This window comes from Triticum aestivum, chromosome 7B (genome assembly GCF_018294505.1).
Source record: "Triticum aestivum cultivar Chinese Spring chromosome 7B, IWGSC CS RefSeq v2.1, whole genome shotgun sequence".
In the NCBI taxonomy this organism is placed as follows: domain Eukaryota; kingdom Viridiplantae; phylum Streptophyta; class Magnoliopsida; order Poales; family Poaceae; genus Triticum; species Triticum aestivum.
In genome coordinates, this window is record NC_057813.1 from 530,316,275 (window position 1) to 530,339,364 (window position 23,090).

The following is a 23,090-nucleotide window of genomic DNA, read 5'->3' on the forward strand; positions in this document are numbered from 1 at the left end:
ACTACCCCTTTGTATTAAAGTACTAAGACTTTGGGCCCCCCGAGACGAGCTCGGGGACTGCCCTTTTTGTTATTTGTATGATAAGAATTATGCCTCCGAGTACATTACTTTCATTACAAGCCGCTTGGCACCGGGCCAGACTAGTCGGCCCGGGGACTCACCGCCTTGCGCTATGAGGAGCTTCCCGCAGTCAGACAAGTAGTGCACGGTGCCCAATCCGCCTCCTGGCAAAGCCGCAGCTCGCAGAGCGACTGTGAGGCGGGCAGGAGTGAGGAAGAACGGGCGCCCACACGAAAAATGGCTAAGGACCTAAAGCACGAACATAGCGTAAGATAGCCTCCAGCATTTCTGAAGCAGAAAGCCGACTCATGAGTAGCTGGCTCGCCGTCATTATTAGCCTCTATCAAGGACGGCCGACTCTTGGGTAGTCGGCCTGTCGCTTTCTATCTGACTTGCTAAAGAAACTCTAAACGGCCAAGTACTTGCCTTCCCGATGTAGCCAAGCACTTGACCCAACGACAGTCCGTAGAGCAGCTGTCCGACTGGCAAGGTAGCGACTAAAGGAAGGCGGCAAAGGGAAAAGCCTAAAGAGGAGTAAGCAAGGAAAGACAGAAATCGGATAAATATTTACATAGGCCCTTGGCCGAATCTTCGAATAGAAGTTCAAGATACAGCCCGCGGGTGGAATTGTTCGAATCTAACAAAGTTTTCAAAAGATTACTAAGACAGACAAGCAGAGGCGAAAAAGGCAGCCTAGGAGGCGGCATCTAGGATCGGAGGATCAGAGGAGACGGCGGTGTCTCGGTTTGATCGCCTCCGGCGGCAGTCGCCTTCTCTCAATGCGGCTCGTTGCTGGAGGCTCGTTGCTGGCCCCCTGCTCCGTCTTCTAGCACCTCCGCCTCGCCTTCGTCCTCCGCCTCGTCCGCCTCCTCGGTGCTGGAGTCGATCACCTCTGCCGAGTCCTCGCCATACTCCAGGTTCATCTCGAACCACTCTGGCGGCACTTCCTCGCCGCCTTCAGCCCGCTCGGGTACGAAGACACTGGTGTCTGTGTACTCGGCGATGGCCGCCGCACGCTCGATAAGGGCGCCCTCCACGGCCTCCAGCTCGGCCTGGGCTTCTGACCGGAACGTGGCCAGACGGTCCAGGTCCAGCCCTGGATACCACGCCTTGATGAACTCCAAGGCCCGGCGCGCTCTGGCCCGGGCCGAGGAGCCCTTCCAGGCCTCAAGACGGCCGGCACCGACCTCCAGCCAGTCGGCAGTTCGGCTGGTGGTGCACAGAGCCGGCGTGCCTAGCCACAGGGCGGCAACCGCCTGGGCGCTGGCACGCTGAAGACGGCGCATCAGCCGGTGAGCCAGACGAAGACGGGCTTCAATGCTCAGAAGCTGCTCATCAATGGTTCGGGGGGCATTAGCGGCGATCTCCTCACCGTTTGCCCTTCGCGCCTCACGAGCAGCCTCAATGGCCAGAGGGCCTGCCTGCGAGTGACCAGGGAAGAAGTCTGCCAAGACAAAAAAGAAGCAAGTCGAAAAATCAGAAGTCGGCCTGACACATAGTCGGAAGCCCGAAGAAACGAAAGAAACTTACCATCAACAATATCCTTGATCTCGTGGAAGCTGGAGGTCAGCATCGCCTCCCTGTCAGTCCAGGAGGAGCGCTCGCTCTCGAACTCAGCCAAGAGAGCGGCCTCCTTCTTCTTGGCCTCGTCCTGCGCCTTCTTGAGCAGCTCCTTATGCTCGGCCAGCTGCACCGCCAACAAGTCGCGCTCCGTGACAAGCTAACCACACTCCTCCTCCTTGGCATGCCGGGCGGTATTGGCCTCGCCCAGCTGATCCTGAAGAGCGGCGTTGGCTCTTGAAGAATGAAAGAAGAGACAAATAAGTCGTCAGCAAAGAAGATCGCCGGGAAGATCCGGCCCGACTGCTCAACAGTCGGCCTGAATCTCGGGGACTACAGCCCGCGGGTGCGCCAGCGCGCCCCCGCGAAGAAGAAGAACTTACTCCGGCTTTTCGACAAGTCGGCAGCCCGCTTGCTCAACTCCTCAACATTAAGGTTGAAGGCAGTGGCTCGAAGGTTGTGATACTCCTGCAATAAGTCACTGAAGACAAAGTTAGTATTTGGAACTCGCCAGAGGGAGTTCTGAACCGCCTGCTCAGCAGCCAGCCCAGAACTCGGGGACTACACCCAGTGGGTGCGCTGGCGCGCCCCCACAGAGAAAAACAAGAATCAAAAAGAAGAAGGAAACGTACTCGGACGGTCGTCCGCGCTGCCAGATGCGCCCTGGTGCAAGTTTGAAGGGCGTCTCCTTCAGTGCGCAGCTTCGCCTGAACGTCCAGAAGCGCTTGATTCAGCGGCCGGTGCCGCCTCCGTGCAACCACCTGGTGGGCGCGGCGCTTGTGGCCTCGGCGTCTAGGATTGCCGAGCTGGCAGCGCCGGTCTCCCGAGGTCGCGGCGCCGAGGTCGCCCTCTCAAGACGGCGGTGCACCGGCGAGGCGACTTGGAGAAGCAGCCGCGCCTCGGCCTCGTCCGTGACCGGTGGCTCCGACGGACCCACCGGCTGTTTGCCATGCGGTCTCCCGGATGGCGGTGGTGGCACGAGAGTGTCCGACATAGAAGCCTCGCCGCTCTCCTTCTCCACGACGGGGTTCTCGGTGCCGGCCTCTCCGGTCTGCCCCGTGAACTCCGGAGGTGGCGGTGCAGACGACAGTGGGGGGACGAGCATCGCCGATCGGCGACGCACGGCCTCCTCGGCACGCCGTCTCGCCGCAAGGGCGGCTTCGGCATCCTCCAGCTTCTTCTGGGCGGAGGCGGCCGCCCTGTCGGCCTCCGCCTTCTCCAGACGTTCGGCCTCCTCCTCCTCGCCCTTCTCCCGCGCATTTCGCTCCGTCGCCTCCCGGAGGTCGGCGGCGGGGTCGGCCCGCCGAGTATTGGCGGACGTCTCTGCCGACCCCATGACGGAGGGGACGGCGACTCTCTCAATGGAAAGAGGGGTCCTGAAGAAGAATGGAGGGAGTATAAAAGAAGACTCGGACAAGATTCAACGAAGGAAAATAAAAAAGTGTAAAGACTTACGCAGAGACTAGCAGCGTCCTTCTCACTTCCCTCCAGAAGTGGTTGGCCTTCGCGGCCGCCTCCTCCCGTCTGGTCGCGGCGGCTGCCCCCTTTATCTTCTTCAACTTGCCGCCGAGCGTACTCGGCCCGGCGTGACGCCTCTTCAAACCGCCTTGGCCGGCGGAGGAACCGACCTTCGGCTGGTGGCGCGGGGCGACCTCCCCTTCGGCGTCGTCATTAGGCCAGTCGGCGAAGGTGGCCGAGGGCCTGAAGTCGCCTTCTGCTCCTTCTCCCCCGCCTTCGGCGTCGGCTTCCATCGCCGCCGCCCCCAAGTCGGGGTCGTCGACGTCGCTCTCCGCACGATCGGGAACATACTCGCGGGGCTGTCTTGTGGTGTCGGCTGCAGGCTGCATAAGGGGATTCTAGCTCAGAAGAAACCGACAAGAGTCAGAAGCCGGAGTCGGCCGCAAAGAAGACAAAACCATAGGGGGACGCGACTTACCACTGGTGGGGGGTTGTCGCGCGAGTACGGCTCCTTGTCGAACTGCCAGTCCTCCTCGAACTCGTAGTGCGCGATATGGTTCACCAAGTTTGCCACCTCCCTGCGGGGCATCTCCTTGGTGCTCATCCGACTTGGGTCTCGGAGGCCACTCATCTGACAGATCGGGTGAGGCCGGCCTTGGAGCGGGAGAACTCGGCGTGCCACGAAGGCGGCCAGCAAGTCGGCCCTGACGAGACCCTCCGACTGCGTCAAGACTCGGAGTCGCGCTACGGCGGCGGCTCCGGCGGGAGTCAGCGTCTTGACTCGGTGAGACCAGCTGGGGAGCCTCCCAGTTAGGGGGCGGCGTTGTAAGGCGGCAGGTTGACCCAGTCGCCGTCAGAGGCGAGGTTCTTCACGTAGAAGTATGAGCGCTGCCACATCTTCACCGACTTGATCAGCGTGATGGGAGGAAAGGGGTTGTCGGCCGTCGAGCGCCGCACCGTGATGTAGGCGCCGCACTGAGCCGGCACGCCGGCGACGTGCGTGCCGAGCTTAGAAGAGAAGAATTCTCCCCACATCTTGAAGGTGGGGAGAACGCCGAGGAAACCTTCGCACAGAGTGGCGAAGGCGGAGAGCAACACCACCGTATTCGGAGTGAGGTGGTGCGGTTGAAGGCTGTGGAACTCCAAGAACGTGCGGAAGAAGCCGCTCGCCGGCAGCCCCAGGCCACGCATGAGGTGCAAGCGGAAGATGACCCGCTCGCCCTCCTCCGGCGCCGGCCGGATCTCCCCCTCTGGCGCGGCGCGGGTGCGCACGAGGTCCGTGCTGGGGAGACGGCGTGTCCGGCGGAGGAACTCGATGTGTTCCTCTTCTACCTCCGAGCTGTCCCACACGCCGGAGCGCACGGCGGGGGCCGCGGCGGAGGAAGAGCTCATCGCCGTGGTGTGGAGTGCTCTTGCTCAAACGGCGGAGGCAGGAGGGAGAGAAGGCAAGATGAGGTGGGGGAGCGGGGAAGAAGGGCGCGCGTGCTGTGCCGCTCTGCTCCCCCCCCCGCCTACTTATAGCCCTGTGGGCTGAGAAGCCGAGGGGGCGGCCGTGGGATTAACTGTGCACGATGCCCCACGCCGCCCCACGATTTACCCCACGAAGTTACTGCGTGCAGTAACGACGTGGGAAAACCAACCATCCACGGCCGCAATGGATCCGTTCGTATGCCGAGGCACGGTAGTGGTGGGCCCCGCCTGACGGCCCGTCCCGTCGCGCGCGTGGGCAGGCAGACTATCCTCTCCACGTGGCGCCACGCGATAGGATCGCCCTGATGGCTGCGGGGAAGCGTATCAGGCACGCCGCCTAGTTTCCCGCCGCGACTTTCGAGCTGCGGCTCTTTGCTAATACATCCGACTCTCGACAGTTGGCCCAAGGGAAGACGGCAGCCGAGTTCCAGAGTCCCCTCTTGGAAGGTTGAAACTGTTGAAGCCCCACAATGCAGCGTCCGCAGGGCTTCACCAGCTTCGGGGACTACTGTCAGAGTAATGGGCCACGGGTAGGCTAACCCGAGTCCCAGGACCTTTCAAGACATCGGGACAGGCCGCGCCCCTCAAGCTGAGTCCTAGGAGCGACTCCAAGACAAGCCGAGTCCCAAACGGCGACTCCGAGATAAGCCGACTCCGAGCTAGGCGACCTCCAGAGAGGCCGACTATGGAGAGTCGGCCCATGACTCCTCCCTCATCTCGAAGTATGATGCGGGGTACGGTCACGGCGTGGCTGTTCCCCCCTGCTTATGAAGGGCCGGCATGGCTACAGTGAGCCGTGTCGCTGGAAGATCTCCGGCGAGGCGCAACACTGTTGCCATGCCTGCCCTGACCTCAGCCACAGTGCGCAGCACACTGTGCCCACGACGCCGGCCTATACGACCCGAAGGCGACGGGGCCGCCTGTCAGTGGGTGGGCCGAAGGCGGCCTGAGCACCCCGAAGACGGACCTGTGGGAGTCGGCCTCCCTGGAGTCGGCCGACTCCTCCCCAGGGCCCCACGAGCCATTAACCAGATAGGATGGGGAATGGCGACAGTGATCGCCCGATAGATGGCGGCATTGTTGCCACGACCCAATGACCGAGCCTGCGTCATCAGGAGTGCCGCAATAGTATCAAGCCTGTCCGCGGGACCCACCAGTCGGCGGGCCCCAGAAGCCGGCAGGGAGGATGGTGGCCTGAGAGACAGACGGCTGGGACCCGCGCCCTGCCGATTACTATTGTACCCCCGGGGGGTAGGCCTATATAAACCCCTCGGGGCACCCATGCAAAGGGTTCAGACCTAGATAGAGATAGACCAGATAGCACAGGGAGGAGAGAGCTAGCCTTGCTCTCTCCTGCCTCCTGAAACAGCTCCAGGAGCACCATTGTAGTCACTTTGCCTTAGTGATCATGCGGACACCCCGCAGAGCAGCAGTAGGGGTGTTATCTCCTAGGAGAGCCCTGAAGCTGGGTAAGTTCCGCTGGCGTGCATGTCTTCGCCTCATCCCGCTTCCAGGCACCGGCGACGTTCTACTCGCTCCCACCATGATAAGCCATCCTTTGGCATATGTCGTATCCAACCCCCGACAACGAGAGTAACATATAGCAATCATGATGTTATGCTCATAATATGTATTCTAACAATCATTAGATGCCAATTGTTCTCATATCAACTCTAACAATAACATGTGTGGTCATAAAAATCTAGGAAATGAGAGGAACACATAGCAATGATGTGGTTATAGACATGCTATGCATTCTAAATTTGTAACAAATGAACAGGCAGTCGTATTCATAAGGTAAAGATGAGATGAGATAGAAGAATTACACGATGATAGATTCCACCAGTATAGGCAGCCAATCTGTGCGTCGACCGCTTAAACGATGCTATCATGCACTATAGCATCAGACAGAAATGTTGCCTCAACAGGATTGATGATGAGCCATAACCATGTATGGCGACTAGATTCCAGATAGACTAATCCCATGTTCAACAAGGCAATGAGCTTGTAATCCATGTAGTCTTCTGATGGTGTGGGCACTTCACAGATTACAACTTGCTGCAAACAGAGGTCGAGCCAAAAGCTTGACGCGTCTCGTGCGTAGTAGGAAGGAGTGTCCGGCGGGCCGCGAGGCTCGATGTCAGCGGTATCCAACGATGGAAGGGTGATCTCTCGCTGGGTGTAGATATCCACGAGACGCCACAGACTACCGGTGTGGTGGATGAGGACGATCCAGTTGGCCTTCATGCCCGCCCAGTAGTGGTCGTGCACGAAGGACAGATGGACGGGTAGTGGTAGCATGTCAAGGGGCACCACGGCAACCTCCATAGGATCGTCAAGTTGGTGCCTAGGCCACTTGCGAGGATCGGGCATCAGCAAGCAGGGTGTCTTGAAAAGAGTCGGCCGGTTGCAGACGAGTAGACGGTACAAAGATAGCGAGCATGCGGCCAGATGGACGGTGCTGAGTAGGTCCATACGACTACAGATCTGCTCCAAGAGAACATTGGGGAGGGAATTCCAATCACGGCTCTGCGTGTCAGTCGGTTCTGCCATTGGGGTTTTCGGTGCCTGCGAGCCAGCGGGGAAGTGGATTCGGGCGGGCAAGCGAAGAAGCTTCTCCTCGTGTGGCCGAGCAGTGAGCGGGGGGATATGGTACGCACGAGCTACCAAGGAAGATGGCGCGGGCGGGCGAGTAGTGAGCAGGGGTAAATGGTGTGCAGCCGACGATGGGGAAGAGAGGAGGAAGAAGAAGAGAGGAGGAAGAAGAGTGGAAGACGGGGAAGAAAGTGCATTAAAACTCAATTCTACTAGTACTACTACCAGGATATACCATCCTTCAGAGTGTAAACAGTTACACCGATGACATGTGGGTCTACCACAAGAGGGCCCATATGTTAGTTAATGGAGGACAGAGGTGCATAGGCATATTTGCGGAAGCGTGCTCTACTGGCAAACATGATGGCAGTACTGGGTAAGGCTGATTTAGTAACAACAACACGCTGGTTCAGCTTATTAATTACTTGTCCCATCTGCTGCAGCGTGTATTGTCACTTCACTGCGAAGACTAGTTGAATAGTTCTCTCTGACCGAGATGGGGAATAATGGATCGCGAGGACTTCCTTTCTACAGTATCCCTATGCCTCTACGCTCACTTCACTCATTTTGCTCCGTACCTAGTCACTTGTTGAAATCTGTAGAAAGACAAATACTCCGTATTTGGGAACAGAGGGAGGCTTTTACTCCGTACTATTTGGGAACAGAGGGAGTATCACCATATGGAGGGAACAGAGGAAGCTTGAAATATGAACATGTCAATGGCAGGGAGTAAGCCCCATGTATGCATGCATGCATGCAACATGCAACACTCACACGTACACATGGACGCATGCAACACTCACGCACCCATGTGGCACACAGCACACGACGCAACACACACAGCTCACGCTCAAGTGCTCAACCTACACCCTACGTCCGTGAAAGACTGTACATTTAGAGATTTAGGCTGGTCATAGTGGGGAGTAACTTAGAGTAGTAACATACATAGGTTACTACTCTATGTTACTACCCTTATAGTGGTAAGTGTCATATATGTAGTAGTATACACATGTTCATTCATTGTCTTGAAGACTCATTTTGCATTGGAAAGCGCTATGTGATGGTAACATATTAGGTTACTCTATTTGCCTCTCTCCTCATTAACTACTTGCCACATCAACATTTTTGCTTATGTGGCATCTATGTTACTACCTATGTTACTCCCACTATGACCAGCCTTACACATTGACCAGGGCATAATTAACGCCCAAAAGTAGTAGTAGCAGACTTATGTGTTCATGCAACCATTGAGATAAGAAGATTAAATGAAGGCCGTTGCATGATGTAATTAAGGATAGACATGTAGCCTATACATACAACACAAGTTGGTGCATTAGTCAATCAATATCGATTTAGATTAAAGGCTAAATGCATTGGAAGTGTAGATGTACATTATGTACCACACTCTTTGTTTCGTAGCCGATGTACACTCTTTGTTGGAAGACTGAGGGAGGACACGTGCATGCACTTACATACATAGCCAGGGCGGTTCGCGCGCAAGGGTTAGACTCGTGTCGCGCCTGCATAAAGTTTTGTTTAACTGATTTCTTTGCTCTGCCAACTGATAGGTGGGACCCAGAAACTAGGTGACAATTTAACCAGTCAGCAAAGTGCCAGTCAACAAAGTGCCACGTCGACTATGTGGGCGGTCAGTAGCGTGCAATACGGTGCTCAACGATGAGCTAGTGACCGTATAATCGCCGCAAAACTATATATAGTGACCGTAAAGAGCGTATTGTTACATACGTTGACCGCCAGTGTATTTTTCTCGTTTCAAATTAAGCCATATTAATCGGAAAGGACGCAGTATGGACTACTAAGTACTAGTACTAGTACTCCTTTGATGTGTCCCGTCAACTCGCCGAACACGGAGAAGCTTGCTTACTACGCCTCTCCCTTGCCCATGCACGCGGTGGTTCGCAGGACGAGGAGAGGGTTTTGACTACAGCGCCCTCTCCCTCTCCCTCCCTCTCCCTCTCCCTCGCCCTCGCCCTCGCCCTAGCGGTGGACGTGCAGCAGTACAATCGGTGTTGGATTGCCAGAAGCATATTGTACTGTAGTATCATCATTGTTGGACCTTCCGAAGAGGCGAAGAGCCAAGTGCAAGGTTCACACGAGTACGAACTATTGAACCTCCCGATGAGGCAAAGAGCCCAGCGCAAGGTTTTATCGTAGTTGTCGTCCTAGTAGGAGTGTACTATAACTATAGCGAACGATGCTACTGTATGATGCCGCCACGTCACATATATCCAAAGTTGTGCCACCTTTTTTTCTCAAAGAGCATGTTGGAGCCCGTGCAACAACCACACAAGTTGCACGTACACATAACACATTTACTAGAAATAAATTCTAAAGGACATTTACTAGGCTACCCCATTGTGAAGCGGAAAGGACAAATGCAAGTTCATCTCCAATTCATGTGATAAATTTGTGCACGACTAGTCTACATATATTCACAGCGCTACCGTTCACAATTACCGTACTGCACTTACACGTTATAGATGGGCTACATGCATGTCCTCTTCCAGGTTCCAGTCCCAGGTGTTCTTCATGGATGGCACGATCCATAACGGTGGGCAACGGGAATCATTGTCGCAGCTTTCTAGTCTGGTTCCACACGCTAGAGACTCATACAAGCTGAAGCGGCATAAATTAGGGATAGCGTGTCCCAACATGTCGTTCATCCGGCGGTGCGCAATGAAGACACAACCATGCTTCATGAACGGAAGGCCTTCCGTGTCGTGCACGAAAGGTGGCATCCACTTCACAATGGGGTAGCTATCCACGATGAAAAGCGAGTACTCTCCAAGAGTGTTCCTCGACAACCACGTAGCATCACGGGGGTCGAACTCGGCGCTGTTCATCTGGTACACGCGGCATCCCAGATCTGGACACATGGTGACGTACATAGTCAAGGTCCATGCATAAAAATGTTGTGCTCAAATATGGCGGTCAGTAATACTGTGCAGCAAATAGTACTACTCCGAGATAGAGGAAGTAAATAACCGACTTATTATATATAGCCACTCTTGGCTACATGGATGAGATAGTAAGACATGGCAAAACTTAAATGGTGGCAGCTAGTGGGTTCAAGTCTTCAAGGGCCTATCTAGCTATACGCGTCCTCCAAGGTAAAAGGTACTCCTACTAGTACTACTACCTCCGTCCGGATTTATTGGTCCCCATTGTGTTTCGTGCCAAATTTTGACCATAGATTAAACTAACAAAATGTTCACGCATGTCACCAAACATTATATTTTTGAAAACTATGTTCAAATACGAATCCAATGAGATAATTTTTCTTAACATGCATTAACATTTTGTTAGTTAAATCTTTAGTCAAAATTTGACACAAACTAGAAAGGGGACCTATAAACCAGGACAGAGGTAGTACTAAGTATACAACTAGTACAACAATGAAAGAGAAGGCGAGAGGGTTAAAAAAATGGAATAACTGGGTAGATGGTGACGGTCCGATCGTGGTAGATTGTGTGACCATGTTGCACATCAGTGGTACCATGGGTAACGACTGCTAAGATAGTTGATCCCAATATGCCAAAGTCAGCTACAAGGTTCCAGGTTAGACCGAATCGCGGATGCAAATGCACATCCAGGATCGGCGATCTTATTTTGATCGGGGGATGACTGGTCCCTGCAAAATAATGGAGTACCATTAGGGATGCAAATGATGGTTTGTGCATTCCGTTTGTAATCTCCCGTACCGTAGGATGGCAACCAGATGAAACAAGTCCCCTGGCTTGTCACCGCGAAGATGCAGCCTAAATGGCACACGGCGTTTTCGAACGTGTAGGGGTACAAATCTGTCGTCGCCAACATGCGCCAGCCTCTGCTGTTACTGTGTCTTGTATTGATGGCAATCCTTATGTCGAACACCGTGATGAGATAGTAATCGTCATAGCCGCGTTGCTTTGTCGGCGGGTCCGCAATTGCTATCTTCTTCAATCTCATGTAGGCATCATCATACGTATTCAAGCCTAGCCAGTCCGGAAGCCCGATCCCAATGGTGGAGAAGGGGTCTACCGGAATGGCCGCACTGCTGTGGATGTTGTGCAAAATGATGGTGGTATCCGGCCGGAGGTATACAAGCCAATCTTCGTTGGCACCAACCCAGACCTATATATAAGACGGTGGGCAGCGGAGAAATTACGGGATGGAAATGGAATAACTAAGTACTACATGATCAAACTCCATTACTGACCTGCTCATCGGACAAAATCCGACTACCTCTCAACGTCAACAATGGCCAGGGAGCGGTGGACTGTTCGATGTATTGTCCCATAGAAGAAGCTTCTCCTAGAGGAAGCATGGAAGACCAACAAGCATGGCCTTTTCCCAAGCCTGTTTAAGTAGCGTCTTGAAAAAGTTGGTGCAGGAAGCACCTAGTCTTGCAGCGGTGAGGACGTCGGAGCGGTGTGCGATTTCTCCGAGAGGATCTTCGTCCAAGATCTCCCTGCCCCGACGAGGAGGAGAACCGCCTAGCGAATCCATGGGAGCAGCGACAAACTGCCTTCTCTTCGGGGGGAGGGGAATTGGCGAGGAGGAGATAAGAGCGTAGTAACCGCAGGGCCTAATCCCTCCCAACTATAGATCGTTCCTTAGCGAAGGGGTGAGGCTATTATTTACTACTAGTACTAGCATTATGGTACGTTATGGGATTGCATTATACTGTAAATAATAGCACTATTAAGAAATTTTTGGCACTAGGTAGTAGTTTTTGGCGTGGATTAAGAAATTTTGGGTATGTTTTTGCCATTTTTTGTACACGCCAACTAGTGTCAAAAAACTTCTTACATTATGTTACGGAGGAGTACGTACTCGTACTGTAGCAGTACCAGTACTACTTTTCTCAACTAGTAGTGCGATGTACTGTACTTCTAGTCTAGTGTAGTATAGTGCACCAGTTTTGAACTCTTGAATCTCAGGGCCAAGGAGCTACAGTTGGAAATGGAGGGTACTACTGTTCTCTAGAACCATCGCTGTACTATCAATGCAGGGGAAGTACACCTGCGTAGTGGCCTAGTGGGTACTCTCGGTGCTATATTCAGCCGCTCCTCTCACGTAGGAGTAGCTGGCCTACTCAGTCGCTCCTCTCACGCACACACTAGCAGCCTGTTTATCAGCGACAGTTACTGCGGGGGCACAACATTTGAGTTATTTGATACAGCGAGACTAGGCTGTTCGCTTCCATTTGTGGAGGTGTAATGGATCTCGTTGAACTTTGTTAGTAGTAGTTCCTTCTTTACGAATGAGATGAAGCAACGCTTTTGCCTCCGTTTAAAAAAACACGTCAAGGGGAATTTCTTTTATAGTAGAGCAGATAATGGAGTGAAGTCCATGCGTGCAACGCCACAAGCTACAGAGTAGTAGTAGAGCACTTTACGTACGGAGCCATATTGCACAGTTCCCAATGCCCCGCCAGGCTTTTCCGGCTCCTCGAGCTTAATTGGGAGGCGCTAGTTTAAATATGCTACTAGCTGATGAGGAAGCTGCAAGCGAGGTGCGGCTAGGGCGAGCACGCGAGCCACGGGATGTTGGGAAGGAAAACCCGTTCACGTGGCTAGGCTGTCCAGTGCACCCAGATTGTGGGGCCGCACGTCCGTTCGACTTCAAAACTCAAACTACCCGTGTAAACTATTTTTTTTAAAAAGGCCGCCGTGCGTTCGGCCGGGATCGAACCCACAAAACGAGGTATACACTCCCGCGACCACTAGTAGTACTTGTTGGAGTACAACACAACCTAGAATTGTCTTTTGTCGCTAGTAGTACGTACATTGTTCCTTACAAGAAACCCCTAATAATGCACGAAACCACTAAAATGCCAAGAAACTACTACCACTTGCATACGTGGCAGACTTAAGATAAGACTACCTTATCAACCATCGTACATGCTCTTACCAACAAAAATCCTTGAGTGACATTCTACCTCCGGCCCGTCCACCTAGTCATCCTCGGCCATGGGACGCAGCTACCGCTACCGCCAGAAGGCGAGGTCAAAACCACCGGCGGTGCAGAGCCCATGTTGCGGCAGCCTGGATGCCAGCTCCGCCCGGCGCTCGCAGCCGCTAGCTAGCCAAGATAGCTCCATCCAGCTGCTTGTCTGCAAGGTTTGCTAGCTAGATTGGCACAGCAGCGCAGCGGCTTGCTCGCGCGCGCCGCGCTCAGGCCAGCCATCTCGCTCGAGCGAAGGCCAGTGCGGCGGCTTGCTCGCTCGTGAGTCACGCTCGGGCCAGCCTGCCAACCCGTGCGGAGGCCAGTGCGGCGTCCGGCCCATCCGGCGGAGCGGCGGCCAACTCGCTCATCACCGACGCCATCGACGAACACGCATCAGTACTGTTTGAAGTAATGTTCAGGAAAAATAATGATTTGAGGGGGAATAACAAGATAGAAGGTCAGATGTGGGTCCCTCGTGTCAACGGTCAAACAAAATGTGTTGGTTTAAGCTGCCTCGTCAGCAAGGACGTGTGGGCCAACCCTGTCATAAATGGGTTTAAACGATCCTAATCGGTAGGAGTACTAGGTAGTAGTTTTTGGCGTGGATTAAGAAATTTTGGGTATGTTTTTGCTATTTCTTGTATAATAGATTCTTCCTAGGGCTGGTTGAAAGTGGTAGGAGTGGAAGTTAAGCTTTGGAAGCCAATAAGCAAGGCTAGTTACATAGTGCATATGTGTACATGATTGAAAGTAAATATCAACCATGAGTGACTAATATCTTGATGGAAAACTCGAAACTATGGAATACTAGGAAAAAAATGCATGGTTGGAAATACTAGCAATGTTCATGTCTGTTGCAACGAATCATAATTAGAATAATACTTATTCACAAACTTGGTACAAAGCACTCTAATTTTGATATACATATGTTTCAATTAGAATATATTCCTTGGGCTGCTTTGGTGAGGTCAGGGAGGGATGTGGTTGGTTTTAAGATACTAATTATGGGTTTTTCTGCAAATTGGTAGACAAGTGGGATGTTGGTGAGAAAAGGCAACAACTTACCTCATAATCGTTAGATGTAGATCTAATGGTCAGAAATGACGGATGGCAGACACACCAGCATCACCAACTTAGTCTTGTGTAGGAGTACTAGTAAGATCCGTGCATTGCACGGAACATCAAGATGCATTTTTTCAGAAAACACTTGTTGTGATTGACCCTTGCGGGAGTAATCCCATGTGTAAAAACTAATGATATCTTGAGAAATATGAGATAAGGTGAAGAGGAGTGGGGTGTGGTGGTGGTTGGTGGTCGGACTGAGTGGAGGCATGGGGATTGACGACGCCGGCAGCGGTCACCAGGCCAGTTTGTTCCAGAGGCTTCCTTTCTTAATTGCTCAAGAATGAGGTTTGTTGGAGATAGGGATGAACGAGGGAAGGACTTGTCTGCAGATGTGGAGAGGGGTGCGGGTATCTTTTAGTTTAATTTCCATCCGTCAGATATAGATCGGACGGTCTATATTGCAAGATGGCACACGTACCATCATCACCACCTCGGTTTTTTATAAGAGAAGAAATATAAGTATGGAGATACAAACGTATTATCGATACTTGCTTCCGTAAACTAGCATCTACATTCTATTCAATGCCTCGGCATGTGGGGCCTTAGCACAATGACTTCTCGACTGTGTAAAACAAAGATTTTCCCGTCGCCGACAAGGAGGGGGTGACAGCGGCGCGTTTTTTGGCTTGCTCTAGTCCTAGTAGTCATACTAGGTGGTCTAAGCACGTGTAGATTTATTCTTTTTCATGTCTCGTGTTCGCCGTACTGCCACGACTGTTGATGAATAGACGGTAAGTTATTCACGGGGAAACCCTTGATGAGCGTGTTTACGAGAGAGAGAGAGAGAGAGAGAGAGAGAGAGAGAGAGAGTGCGTGTGTGATATGTTAGAGACTGAGGCAATGATAACAGATTCTTTGTGTCTATGTGTGTGGAGGATAGAGAGAGACATGTACATGGGGCTTTGTGTTGTGTAACGTGGAGACACATATACATAATTAGAGAGTGAGTGTGTGAGATACACATGCGGACATGGGGATAGATGAGGATCCAGATAAATGGGTGTTTGTGCGTGTTTGTGTGTGTTTGTGCACGCGTTTGTGCGTGAGAGGGAGAGAGTGTACATGGAGTAGAGAGACCACTGATGATGTAAACCTAGTATAGGGGAAGGGGGAATGGTGTGACATGTGTAGTATCGGGATAGCATGAGGGCGGGCTGGGGGAGCAGACTATTTGGAAGATACATCGAGTGTGTGTGTGGGAGAGGGGTGTGAGAGCGAGAGAAAGAGAGAGCCAGCGACAGAGAGAGAGAGAGAGAGAGAGAGAGAGAGAGAGAGGAAGAGAGGGGGCGAGAGGGGTCGTTTGTGTCCATAAATGGCGTATAGATAGGGAGACAATGTTGATGTTGTTCGAAATTGGCCTATGAACGGAGACGCAAGGGAAGCGAGTCATCGTGTGTGTGATAGGGACTTCATGAGAGATCTAGAATAGATGGTGTAGAGAACAATGTGCAAAATCGAGAACGATTATACATTAGGGAGCTATGCAAAGAGTCACGACATATATGTATGCAGGGAAGGAGCTGGGGCGGGTCCGCATGTGGGAGAGATAGAAAGAGGAGAGTGGTGCACAAGGAGACAAAGTGTGCTTGTTTGCAGTGGGGGTGGTGTGTGAGGTGAGTGTGCGAGAACCACATAACTAGGGAGATAGATGTTTGGGGGCAACGTTTTGTGTGTATGGGAAATATACACTCTACATAGTGCGTGTGCTTGGGTAAGAGAGATAGCGGGAAACCTAGAGAGTGAGGGAAGAGATGTGTGCATGCCTGAGAGACAAAGTGATAGAGACCTATGTTGGGGTCCGAACTTTACAAGAGAGAGGGGTGTTAATGTGCTTGTGCGTTGGTGTTTGGGGGAGAGAACGACTTCTCTATGTGTGTGTGTGTGGTGGTGGGGGGGTGACTTCAGATAAAGAGTGAGGTGTCTATATTTGAGGGACTTTAGCGTAATTGAGATATTATGCACTCATGGTTGATCCATTTGTTTCACAGTTTGTACTATGAGATAACGATACTTTTGAACATGCGTGATATACCTTGATGTACCAGAATTACAAACCTAAGATTGGAGTTTTGGAATTCGACTCCATCATTAGCTTTTGTAATTCATTTAAACGGAGGTACATTTTTTAAGCCGGGATTTCATGATTTCAAATTCATATATCAAACCTAGAGATATACACATACGGGCATGTTCAAACTTTATAATCATCCACTTTATTCATACACATACACATTTTTGCTTTTGTCATCATATGTAGGATAAACATATTTGGAATTTCATTTGAATTGGACCGTATGATGGTATTTGCTTGTAGTAGCTCAATGATCTATATTTGAATTGAATGGACAATCTAATTTTCGAGTTGGAGACATTTATTTTCAAAACTTGCACATTTTTTTGCGTGCAAAACAAACAAATTGTTGGCCATGATATCATAGTCGGCCGTAAGAGCAGAATACTTATAATTTTAGGCGCCAAAAGCTTTCAAACTTCCCGCTCACATCGAAATATCATGCGCCCGAAAGTTTAGCCCTGTGATATTCCTATTTTACCCTTGCCACATGAACGAAAAAGGGCTACTTTGGTAACACCATTGTTTTCCCCTCTTTGCCCCCAACATTCTTCCCCAGAGCCCCTCCCCTTCCCCTCCCCTCCCCCCAACCACGGCAAGCCGCCAAATCTAGTCCTCCGCCGGAGCGGTGGACCTCACACCCCGCCGGATCTACCTTCCGCACCTTGGAACCCCCAACTGCCAACTCACCACTTCACCGGAGCCGCTTCAGCGACTGGTTTGTCCACCGCTCCAGATCTCCTTGACTGCCATCATGGTCCACCGCACCGGATCTGCTTAACCGGCGACCTCCACCACAGCGTAGGCCCTTCACTGACTCCCTCATCCGCCACTTCGCTGGCCCTTCATACAAGCCCTCGTCCGACGCAACAGATCCGCCTCACCGAAAGCACTATACAACGCGCCCGCCGAAGCCTTCGTCGACTGCACCGGACCCGCTCCACGGACGCCATATTCAACTCCACCGGCAATGCTTTACCGACGCCGCAGCCTCATCAGGTTATTTCGATTTGTACTCCTTCGGTTTTGCTCTTTATCATGCAACTATTCACTTACCACAGATGAGCGCAGCTTCAGCGACGGTGACAGATGGTGCAAACTCAACCGCAACACGAGCACCATCGATGATCCTTAGCTATCAAGTATGACAACGATACCCATATGCCGCTGAGAATTAGGTACTATTATCCAACGGCCGGCGCCTACGTTCACTTTCCTAGCATAAGCACCGCACCTTTGAATTTCTTTAGGGCATCATTCAGTGTTTCATGAGACGCGTTATTCTACTTGCACCTGTAGGGCCATACTTCTGGCAGTGAACATATTACATGTGTTAAATTACATACCAGTGCACATATAGTTAATATGCTTTAGTTTTATTCTGATGCCACCTGTTGGTTCCATCAGACTGCTTAATGTTCTATATGCTTAATTGCACATCAGCAAACTAGCATGTGGTTCCGCTGCTTTTTGTTTGTTTTACCCTACATTTTCTGATGCTAGCTATTGCATCACTGCTCCAAGGCTCTGTTCATTACGTGTTTGTGTGTTCTTGATCTTCCCAAGTTGCATGACTAATTTGATGCTTCTATTAATTATGGAGCTGCCAACCCCATCAAGCAAAATATTTGTTCTTTTGGTGCTGGCACCTCGAACAAGCATAAAAATAGAGGGAAGCAGATATATTGTCGTGTATGCACACACCCTTCTTTCATTAGTTTAGATGAACCATTGATGATCAATTCGGACCAGTGCATGCGATTAAAATTAATTTTACCTAAATAGATGGTGCAGAATAAACTACAACAACTAGATTTGCAACCACGTGATGCTGACGATATCTTCAAAGAACATTGCAAGAGCAGCTAGGCTTCACAGCAACATATGGTAAGCCAGTGTGTTTTAGTACATGTTAAATGTAATGCGAGTGGGATGCTTTCTTGGCTTGTGCCCTCAACGTGTAATCCTACCGAATTACAAATAGTTCAGTTGTCTGTTTTGCTGTATTGCTTGATTCGAATGCTTGTTTGTTGTTACGTTATACCTGAGTTCACCAATATGTCAGCAGTGCCTGCTGTACTATCGTAAAGAAATGCATGCCTATTTCATTTGAGTCCTTAACGTTTCCTCTCAACTTCATCACAAGACTGTCTTCGTAGTTTATATGAGGCCACACTGTTAAGTGCTTTCTCAGATTATTTCAACTGCTTAGATGCCTTGGCAACTTAAATATAGCGGTTGTACACTCCCTTTCAACTTTCATCTTACCATTTTAATTTCTTTTCGGCTGATGCTGCTTCGAACCATTTAAATATAGTTTGGCATGCTCGGCAATAATTCGTCTGTCGTTTACCATGTAAGCTTACTGCCTAGATCATACGATAATTATCTCTTACTTATGTCCAGGGGGAACCTTTCAGGATGCCGTTCACACTAGGACACAATGTACAATCCCAGAATCTATTTGTGGAAGCAGTGCGCCATCCATGTTACCAGATGGTAGCAGTTCAGAGGCAACACCGCCGGAGAGCAGTCTGAGCACAGATATTATAGTGCTTGAGGCTCTACTAGAGGCAGAAAGAGATTGTGTGGCTTCCATGAATGAGGTAATCTTTCTCTTGAGGCTAGGAATTACGGAATTAGCAACACACATTTTGCAACCAACCCAAGAATTGGAGGAAGTAAGAATGTTGCATTTGAAGATGGAGGAGGTCCTGCTGTTTCTGCTATCTGAAGCCCAAGGTAATCCCGGTTCTTCTTTAGATACCAGTTAAAATTGTCATTAGATTATTGTACTTGCATGTTGTGTCATGTCTCTGAATGGATTATGTTGCAAGACCCCCTACGTTGTCCGGAATTCCATGTTGTCCATGTGTTGTAATGATCCGAATTTTTTAGGCGAGGTAATCCTCAGTACTTGTATGATTGACATAAGGTGAACTGTTTTTTGTGTGAGCATATTGTATTGGATAAAATAACTGTTTGAATCAGAGTTTATCCAACCTACTGAATTCAAAGATCACGGTATTTCTAAATCATAATCATATATAAAGGTGGAATGAATCTTTGTTGTGGTTTTGAAGAAATAAATAACAAAACGTATAATTCTCTGTGGATATTCGTAATCAAATACAAACTGGATTTGAATTTAGTTTGCCAGGTCCCAGAGCAAACGTGAATACTAATTCTCCCAAGTTTTGAACGAAGCGGCTAAACACCCACAATAATTTGTGGGCTGCCCGAAGCAAGTGTTTGCGATATGGAAATTACTATCTACCCCTGACACTTGACATCCTTATCGACCGGATTTACACTGTTGTCGATAGGGGTAGACTAGTAACTTCAATCAGACGTGACACCACAGCCTCTGAGCCCATTAAGACACGGTGGGCGCCAAACGTGGGCGGAAAAACACATTTGATTCAAGCTCGTCCGAAAGACATGTGTCTCTTCCTCCATTTCCCCATTCATACACGGTGGGTGCCAAAACAAACTCTCCTCGTCCGAAATCGATGTAGGCTAATATTTTAAATAGGGGCAGATGTGTAACTTCCATCAGACGTGACAAAACCGCCCTACCTGTCAGCCCCGTTCATACACTGTGGGCGGCAAAACACCCTCTCCTCACCTGAAATAGTTACCGGCAAATATTTGGGAGATGCGAGATTACCTTCCTATCCCCAACCGACGAGATGTCTGAAATTTTAAACGGGGGATAAGTTCGTAACTTTCCCCCATTTCAGAGAAGCGCGTCCCAAAGTTTGAGATCGCCCCACCTCCCCTCCATTTCCCCATTCATACACCGTCGCGGCACGACAACCTCCGCACTGCGGCCAGCCTCCTCCGTCCGCCACCCCATCCTCCACCTTGCCGGAGCCGCTACCCCTACCCCATCGTCCACTACAAGAGATGGACGTCTCTCATCCATGGCGCTGGACCAGGATCCTTTCATCGCCTCCTCTCGCTTCATCGGGGCCGTCGTCCACCTTGCCGTTGCCGCTCCTACGACCGCCTCGTCCACGGCAATAGGATATATCCCCCCGACCCGGCCGTCTACCATCTAAAGTCTTCTTCCCCGCCACCGACAGCCATCGCACCCGCAGCACCCTCAATGTATCAGCATAGGCCTACACAGTGTCGCAAGAGAGGTGGTACTCTTCCATATGTGCTTAAGTTATTGATCTCATCCACAAAATAGATCGTAATTTGTTTACTGTACTTTTCTTGTCCGTACCAAATCGTAGTGGCTAGTTGAAAGCAAACATTGGTTGCGAAGTAGCTTTGTCCGGTTTGCACCTTCAGATCCACCATGGCACAAGCACTATACTTGTAAAGCTTATGGTTTCCCCCCTTTAGATTCACTACCATCATCGTAGGTGCTTCATGTCGTGCTAGCACTGCTCCTCAAGACCTCAACCCAAAGCTTACGTGTTGAAATACGAATCTGATATGATGCTCATATCACTAAAACAGAGAACGTTTAATTGGTCACCTAATGTTCCTATATTAGTTTCTAAAAGCATGTGCGCCACCCACTGGTCCAGCTAGTTCCACTTTCCTGATTTTTCTCTTGATGCTTAGGGTTTTCCCCTTTTATCTACTCTACTATGATCTCCGTAGGTGCTTTCTGTCATACTAGCATTACTCTACCCTTCAAGCTAAACAACACAACACTCAGAATTCGAAAGCTTAGTTGTTCAAATATGATTGTGATATGATACTGATATTTGTTAACCGACACATTTAATTGGTTAGCTAAAGGTCCCACTTGAGTTTCCAAATGCATGTCTCGACATATAGAGAGACAACATAATTGCATTTCTTTGTCAATTGTTGACCGTACTTTCTTATCCATACCAAATCTTAGTTGTTATTTCAAAGCAAACATCGGTTGCTAACTACCCTTTGCACAGTTTGCAGCTTCAGATCTGCCATCCCACTGCCATAGTCAACACTGTACCGATCATGCTTATGTTTTCCCCATTTTATGATGACCACAATCAGCCTACGTGGTTCGTGTCGTAATAGCACTGCTCCACCCATCGAGCTAAACAAGCTAGTTGTACAAATTCATATCTGATATTATTGCTGATATTAGTAAAACTGAGAGATGTTTAATTGGTTAGCTAAATGTTCCTACTTTAGTTTCGAAATGCATGTGAGCTACATATGGAGAGACCGGAGAGAATAGTATTTCTCTGTGCGCTCTGGTTCATCATGGGTGGCCAACCGACATTGTATTGAAACACTTGTAACATCTTCAATCTGCTTGCTCTTCTACTCTTCTTTAAGATGATACTCTTCTCTTGCGGTCGACTGGTCAGGTCAAGTTGTTCTCCCTTAGTATATTTTGAATCTGTCAGGTCAGGTCGACTTGTTCTTCTTTACTATATGTTGAAGCTATCATCTGCGAAGTGTCATCACTTCTGGAGCTCTCATATTTTGAGGAGTAGGCCACATTCTATTAATGCACACAACAAATTACAGCATGCATGGCATCTTTTAAAAGAATTGTAGAGATAGCACAAAGGGGTTTACAGGGAGGCAGTATTGGATTAGAATCACTTCTGTATTACAAAAAAAATCTCACTTGTTTTTATGTTTTCATGCATGTCAGATATTGAACATTATCATAATGAACATGAGAATGGGCGCACGAGAGGAATATTGCGGAATGATCCACTAGTTAACAAACTTGGCATGGTGGAGGATGGCCTATCTTATTCACCCATCAAGGTGCTTGCTCTAACTTTGCAAAGTTGTATTGGTTGTCGGATTTCAGGTTCCGGCAAACCCTCAAGGTTTGAACTCTGGGGTGCGCGCAAAGATCACACCTCCTGCCTACCCATGTCTCATCGCCTCGCAAGGATCTAAACTACGCGAAGAATAACACAGAAGGCACAAGATTTATACTGGTTCAGGCCACCATTGTGGTGTAATACCCTACTCCAGTGTGTGGTGTGGTGGATTGCCTCTGGGGCTGATGATGAACAATACAAGGGAAGAACAGCCTCGCGAGGGTCTGTTCTTGGCTGGTGCGATGAACTGCTAGGGTAGTTCAGTCGCCTCTCTCTCACGGGTGTTGATCTCTCTCTCTTGCAAATGCCTCTAGATCAGATGCCCCTGTACCCTATGGGTGGCTAGTCCTATTTATAGGCGGAGGCCTTGGGCCTCTTCCCAAATATTGAGCGGGAAGGGCGCCAACAATCAGCCATTTTGAAGGGGAACATCTAGTACACTTACACTACTAGGGAAAAGCCTATACATAGAATCTTAGCAGAAGCGCGGCTCAAAAAGGAGCGCTGCTGCTAATTAGTAGTAGCGTGTGTGCTGGAAACTCGCTGCTGATAAATTTTTAGCAGTAGCGCGCTCTGCGTAAACCGCGCTGCTACAAATATCCACCGGCGGTGTTCATCGAGCTCCATTTAGCAGTAGCGCCGTGGCCTGAACCGCGCTACTGCTACGGATGTAGTAGTAGCGCGCTTTTAGTGGGATCGCTGCTTCTACATTTCAAATTGCCAAATTTTTTGTCACTGTTAGCAGTAGCGCCGTTGCCCAAAGCGCGCTGCTGCTAATTATTTAGCAGCAGCACGTTTCTCCTCCCGCGCTACTGCTAACCCGCACCAACCCACCACCTTTCCCCACCCGTGCCTCCCCTCCCCCTCCTCTCTTCGCTTCCCCCTACCTCCCCCACATGCTCCCACTCTCACTCTTCTTCTTCCTCAATACTTCTCCCTCATTACTCTTTCTCTTCTATCCACCTTTCTCTCTCTTCATTACTCCTACCTAACTACACCAC